We start from the raw sequence: 6,908 nt of genomic DNA on the forward strand, positions 1-6,908 counted from the left end.
CATTGTGGTCTGAAAAGATGCTCTGTAGTATTTTGAAGTTTGTAAATTTATGGAGGCTTGTTTTGTGACCTAACACATGGTCAATTCTGGAGAATTTTCTATGTGCACTGGAGAAGAAAGTATATTGTGCTGTTCTTGGGTTGAATGCTCTGTACATGTCTATGAGGTCAAGTTGGTTGATTGTGCTATTTCATTCCTCTGTAGCTTTGTTGAGTTTCTTTCTTGTTCTGTCCCTTTTCAAAAGTGGCATATTAGAATCTCCCTCTATAATTGTAGAATTAGCTATTTCTTCAATTCTAGTAAGCTTTGCTTCAAGTATCTTGGTGCTTTTTTCATTGGGAGCGTAGCTATTTATTATGGTTATGTCGTCTTGCTCAATTGACCCTTTGATCATGAGATAGTATCCTTCTTTATCTCTTATGCTGGTTTTTGGAACTTTACTTTATCAAAGATTAGAATTGCAACTCATACTTGTTTATTGTTGCAGTTAGCTTGGTATATATTTTTTCCCTCCCTTAAACTTTTAGTCTGTTTTTGTCTTTGTGTGTAAGATGTGTCTCTTGCAGGCAGCATATTGAAGGGTCTTCTTTTCTTATCCAATCTGCCACTCTGTCTCTTCACTGATGCATTCAATCCTTTGATATTCAATGTAATTATTGATAGGTATAAATTAATTTCTGCCATTATATTAATTTTTTGGTAGTGCTGTTCGTTCCTTTGTTCTGCATGCCTTCTTGTGATGAGTTTGTGTTGTTTTTTTGCTATTTCTTGTCAGTTTCTTCTTAGTTTTCATGTTTCCTTGTTCTGCTTAGAAGTTCATTTTCATGGTAAGTCCTTGGTGTTACCTTATAGTCTATTAACTTTTCTTTCCATTTAAGACAATCTATTGTATCCTGTAATCTACCTAACATCCTCACCACCTGGATCTCTGTTCCTACATTTATCCCTTTTTTGACATTTGTATTATTTTGATCATTGGTTGACTTCCCAGCTCTTTTGAATTCATTGTTGTAATTTTGTTCTGTCCTGAACTCTTCTATCTGTCAGTTGAGTTCCAGGTAGTGTTGTGACACCTGTCAATCTCTAGTTGTTGTCTGTTCTTGTTGGTTTTCAGTCCAAAGAACTCCCTTTATGAGGTTTTGAAGTACCGGATTGGTTTTGACAAAATCTCTTAGCTTCTGTTTATCCTGAAATATTTTGATTACACCATCACACTTGATTGATAGTTTTGCTGGATAGACAATTCTTGGTTGGCAGTTTTTTTTTTTTTTTCTTTTAGGGTTTTGTATATGTCTCCCCATTGCCTTCTTGCCTGCATGGTTTCTGCTGAGAAGCCAGAACTTAATCTGATTTGCTTGCCTTTGTAAGTGATGCTTCTCTTCTCCCTGGCTGCTTTTAACATTCTCTCCTTGTCTTTGATTTTGGAAAGCTTGATTATTATATGTCTTGGTGTTTGTTTGTTTGTTTGTTTGTTTGTTTGTTTGTTTGTTTTGGGGGGTCTATCCTTCCTAGGGTACATTTGGCTTCTTGAATGTTTATCTTTCCATCTTTCAAGATGTTAGGGAAATTTCCTTCCAGAAGCTCTTCAACTATCTCCTCTGTGGACTTTTCTGATTCTTCCTGTTCCAGAATGCCAATAATTCTTAAGTTGTTCCTCTTCATGTTATCTAACATGAATCTTAGACTCTCTTAAGATTTTTAAAATCCTTTTGTCAGCTTGTTCTTCTATCTTAGCAGTATTGAGAGATTTGTCTTCCAGCTCGCTCGTTCTGGCTTCCATCTTTTCTATTCTTCTCCTTTCCCCTTTCAGTGTATTATCCATTTCTGATATTATTATTAATCATCTGGATCTTTTTTTTTTTTTTTGTAGGTTTTGAGTTATTTCCAATGCAGTATCAATCTTGTTTGATTGCTCTTGTAGTACTTTCCTGACTTCTTCCTTATTTTTCTCCACCTCTTTTTGAAGCACTTGAATTTGTTTCCATATAATTCTGAATTTCTTCTCAGGTAAATTCAAAACCTGCTCTGCCTCTTCTGTGGAGCCTTTGTCTGTCTCCAGCTCATTTGTCTCAGTTACTCTTTTCTGTTTTGGGACATGTCTTGAGATCTTTTCTTATTTTTTGTTTGTCATTTCCAGTGGTTATGTGGGGTTTTAAATGCTTAAATGGATATTTTTTGTTGTGTTATTAAGTTTACTGGATTTCTCCTGGTCGATATGATTAAGAGATAGGCTTCCCTTTTTGCATGTAATGCTTTGTAGTTGTTACTGGCTCTTGTCTCAATGGTGGAATGTTATGGAGTATGCTTGTGGCTTGGCTGTATGGGCATGATTTCTGACTCTTCTTGGGTAACGTAGGGAGAAAAAACTCCCACCTCCAGGAAAAATGTGTGATCAAAAGGATTAAGAGCAGAAGAAATATAAAAGCAAAGACAAAAACCACTAGTTTGAATCAAAAATAAAACTGTGGCCGACTGTCCAGTCGCCATGCTACACAGGCAGTGTGTGTGCACTGTAGAGGCCTCCAGCAGTGGGTGGGGGTGTCCGCTCGCTCAGGCCCCTCCTCTAGTCACCACCCTAGCTTGAGGTGCACAGATAGATATTGAGAAGTTAATGAGAGAAAGATTATCTACTATTTTTGTCTCTGAAGGTCAGTTTGGTACCTGCATGTTCACAGCGTAATTCTTGAGATAGTTGCATACTTTTATGTTTGGGTTTTACAGATTGTTCATTTGGTTTGTCTGTGTGGCCAGACCAGGTTTTTTCTTGCTGGATAGGATCCTGCACAAGTTAACTTTAGGGCTGGAACCCACAGACTGATGTCATAAACAACCACAAAGCTCTTTCTCTCTGTGCCGTGGGAAAACTATGGGCCCAGCATTGGACTTTCTTGTAGGGGTGTGGGAGGTACGCACTCACCTGCCTGAAGGCATCTGGGCTGGGCAAAAAAGGCGTGACAGGGAAGAGGAGGGAAAAAATGTGTAGAATCCCCCTTTCCCCCACCCCCCGCACTTCCTTTTGCAAATGTCACTGTGCCTCTTCTAGTGGGGTTCCCTGTGTGGGTCTGGCTGTAGACCCGCCCTCTGAACTTCACCCAGACGGGGTGGCTGCAGAGGGAGTCCTGTCTAGAGTGATTACTAACTTGCAGTACTGTCCTTTATATTGTGATTTTTTCACTTTTGTGTGCGAGAAACTGACACCCTGTATCTTAGGCTAGATCCAGAGCTCTGGTGTTGCTCTGTGAGCTCAGCTTCTCTGGGTTTTCAATCCCTTCCCCACAGAGACTTTCCTACCTGGCTGTCTCTGCTGCCTGCCAAAACTGCAACTACTATCTTCTTAAACATTTCTCCAGACTGTATTGAACAGTCTTAACCATTGACACTAAATACTGTTTGATGTTATTGAGCTGATTTCCAACTCAGAATGAGCCCATCACAAAGAGTAGAACTGTCCCATAGGATTTTCCTGACTGTTCCTTTGGAAGCAGATTACTAGGTCTTTCTCTTGGGGGTCATTTGTTGAATTTGAACAGCCAACCTTCCTGCTAGCAACTGATGGCTTCAGTCCTTGTACCACAAGTACTTCTTTAACATTCATTGTTGTTGTTGTTGTTAAGTGCCGTCGAGTCGGTTCCGACCCATAGCGACCCTGTACAGGGTTTCCAAGGGTGTAAATCTTTTCGGGAGTAGAAAGCCTCATCTTTCTCCCGTGGAGCGGCTGGTAGTTTCGAACCGCTGACCTTAAGGTTCACAGCCCAATTCGTAACCACTACGCTAACATTCATTAGCACTTAATTTTAAGACAAGTGATTCATATTTCTCAAAAGAAAATATTCATATGAAATGCTACTATATTTAAAACATATGGCCTTGAATGCTATTAGCTAATATATTAAAATCCATGTTACTATATAGAAGAAGAAGAAAAAAGTTATAATTAGGAAACTAAAATTATAACAATGGTTATCAATGCCTTATGCCTATAAGTTGATCATTCCTAAACCAAGGAACCACATGGCTGTTTCCCTCATGGTAAAGACTTGCTAAACTAAGATTATGATAATACACAGTGGTATATACCAGTGTTGACTCATTCTTACAACTTGATAATGTTCTTTAGTGCATGACATACATGGTAGATACTTTCTTTTCTTAAAGATATCCATTTACTTCCCTTTTGCCTTGTTATCATGAAGGGGAACAGTAGTATGCTGAGTAAGGTCCCCAAGGAGTGATGTTGTTAAAGCCCATTGAGTAGGCACCAATTCATAATGACACTATGCACAACAGAGTGAAACACTGCCCAGTCCTGCACCAACCTCAGAATAGTTGCTAAGTCTGAGCCCTTTGCTGCAGCCACTGTGCTAATACTTCTAGGTGGGGGTCTTCCTCTTTTCCTCCGACCCTCCACTTTACCAAACATGATATTCTTCTGCAGAAACTGGTCCCGCCTGACAATATGTTTAACGCATGAGAGACAATGTCTGTCCATCCTGGCTTCCAGAGAGCACTCCGGCTTTATTTTTTCCAACACTGATGGGTTCATTTTTTGGTAGCCCATGGTACTTTTAATATTCTCCTCCAACACCATAACTCAAATATGTCAATTCTTCTATGGTTTTCTTTATTCACTGCCCAGCATTCATGGGAATATGAAGTTATTGAAAATACCATGGCTTGGATCAAGTGCACCTTAGTCCTTAAAATGAAATCTTTGCTCTTCAACACTTTAAAGAGGTCTTGTGCAGCAGATTTGCCTAATGAAATATGTAGTTTTATTTCTTGACTGCTGCTTCCCTAAGTGTTGATGGTTGGTTGACCTGAGCAAAATGAAGTCTTTGAAAACTTCAATCTTTTCTCCATTTCATGGATGTTGTTTATTGGTCCAGTGGTGAGGAGTTTGCTTTCTTTACATTGAGATACAACCCCCTACCAAAGCTATAGCTTTGATCTTCAGTAAATATTTTAAGTTCTCTTTGTTTTCAGCAAGCAAAATTGTATCATGTGTACATTGCAGGCTGTTAATAAATGTTCCCCCAATCCTGATGCCATATTTTTCTTCATATAGTTCAGCTTCTCAGATTATTTGCTCAGTATAAAGATTGAATAAATATGGTGAAAGAATACAACCCTGGTGCATAACTTGATGTTAAACCATTTGATGTCCCTTGTTCTGTTTCAACAACTGCCTCTTGGTCTATGTACAGGTTCCTCATGAGTACAATTAAGTGTTCTGGAATACTCATTCTCCACAATGTAGTCCATAGCTTGTCATGATCAACACCATTGAAAGTATTTGCATAGTTAATAAAGCACAGGCAAACATCTTTCTGGTATTCTCTGCTTTCAGTCAAGATCCAGCAGACATAAGCAACAATATTCCTCATTTCACATCTTCTTCTGAATCCAGAGTGAACCTCTGGAAGTTCTTGTATGGTTGTAGCTGTTTTGTTTTTTTTATCTTTAGCAAGATTATACTTGCATGCGATATTAATGATATTTCCCAATGTTTTTATCATTCAGTTGGTTCGCCTCTCTTTGGAATAGGTACAAATATAGATCTCTTCCACTCCATTAGCCAGGTAGTTGCCTTCCAAATTTGTCAGCATACATGAGTGAATATGTTCAGTGCCATATCAATTTGTTGAATGATTTTAGTTTGCAGTCCATCTATTCCCTTGTTCTTTGCCAATATCTATAATGCAATTTGGACTTTTTCATTCAGTATCATTGGCTTTTGATCATATTCCTTTGAAATGGTTGAACTTGGACCATTTGTTTGTGTTATAGTGACTCTGTTTTCCTTCCATCTTCTTTTGATGATTTCTGCATCATTCAATATTTTTCCCAGAGAATCCTTCAATATCAAAGTCAAGGCTTGAATTTTTCTTCAATTTGCTCAGCTGGAGAAATGCTGAGTGTGTCTTTCCTTTTGGTTTTCTAACTCCAGGTCTTTGCAAACTTCCTTACAATGCTTGACTTTGTCTTCTAAAACTGACCTTTCACATTTTAAATAAAACTACATATTTTTGTTCAGCTCTTTTGCCTCCTCATTTCTTCCATTTACTTTAGCGTTTCTATGTTGGAGAGCAAGTTTCAGAGTCTCCTCTGACATTTATTTTGGTCTTTTCCATCTTGTTGTCTTGCTAATGACCTTTTGCTTTCTTCCTGTGTGATGTTCTGGATGGCATCCCACAACTCTTCTGAGCTTTGGTCTTCAATGTCTAATGCATCAAATCTGTTCTTTAGATGATTTCTAAACTCACGTGGAATATGTGCAAGGTCATATTTTGGCTCTTATGGACTTATTAAATTTTCTTTAGCTTCAGCCTGAATTTTAATATGAGCAATTGATGGTCTGTTCCATAATCTGCCCCTTGCCTAGTTTTGGCAGTTAATGTGGAGCTTTTCCACCTTCTATTTCCACAGATATAGTCAATTTGATTTCTGTGTATTCCATCTGGTGAGGTCCACCCCCACCCCTGGAGGGTTCTATTATGCATGCACACAGATCTCCTCAAAAGTTAAAGTGACAATTTCCACTTGAAACCAAACAACCACCACTCGTCTGTCAGTTTGTCATACTGCGGTGGCTTGTGAGTTGTTGTGATTCTGAAAGCTATGCCACCAGTATTTTAAATAACCAGCAGGGTCACCCATGGTGGACAGATTTCAGATGAGCTTCCAGACAAAGACAGATTAGGAAGAAAGAGTGACAAACAACTTCTGAGTCTTTAGTAATGGAAAACCTTATGAATAGCAGAGAAACACTGTCAGATATAGTGCCAGAAAATGAGCCCCTCAGGTTGGAAAGCACTCAAAATGTGACTGGGGAAGAGCTGCCTCCTCAAAGTAGAATTGACCATGATGACATGAATGGAGTAAAGCTTGTGGGAGAAAAGCCCACAGAA

This window comes from Chrysochloris asiatica, unplaced genomic scaffold, assembly GCF_000296735.1.
Source record: "Chrysochloris asiatica unplaced genomic scaffold, ChrAsi1.0 scaffold00010, whole genome shotgun sequence".
In the NCBI taxonomy this organism is placed as follows: Eukaryota; Metazoa; Chordata; class Mammalia; order Afrosoricida; family Chrysochloridae; genus Chrysochloris; species Chrysochloris asiatica.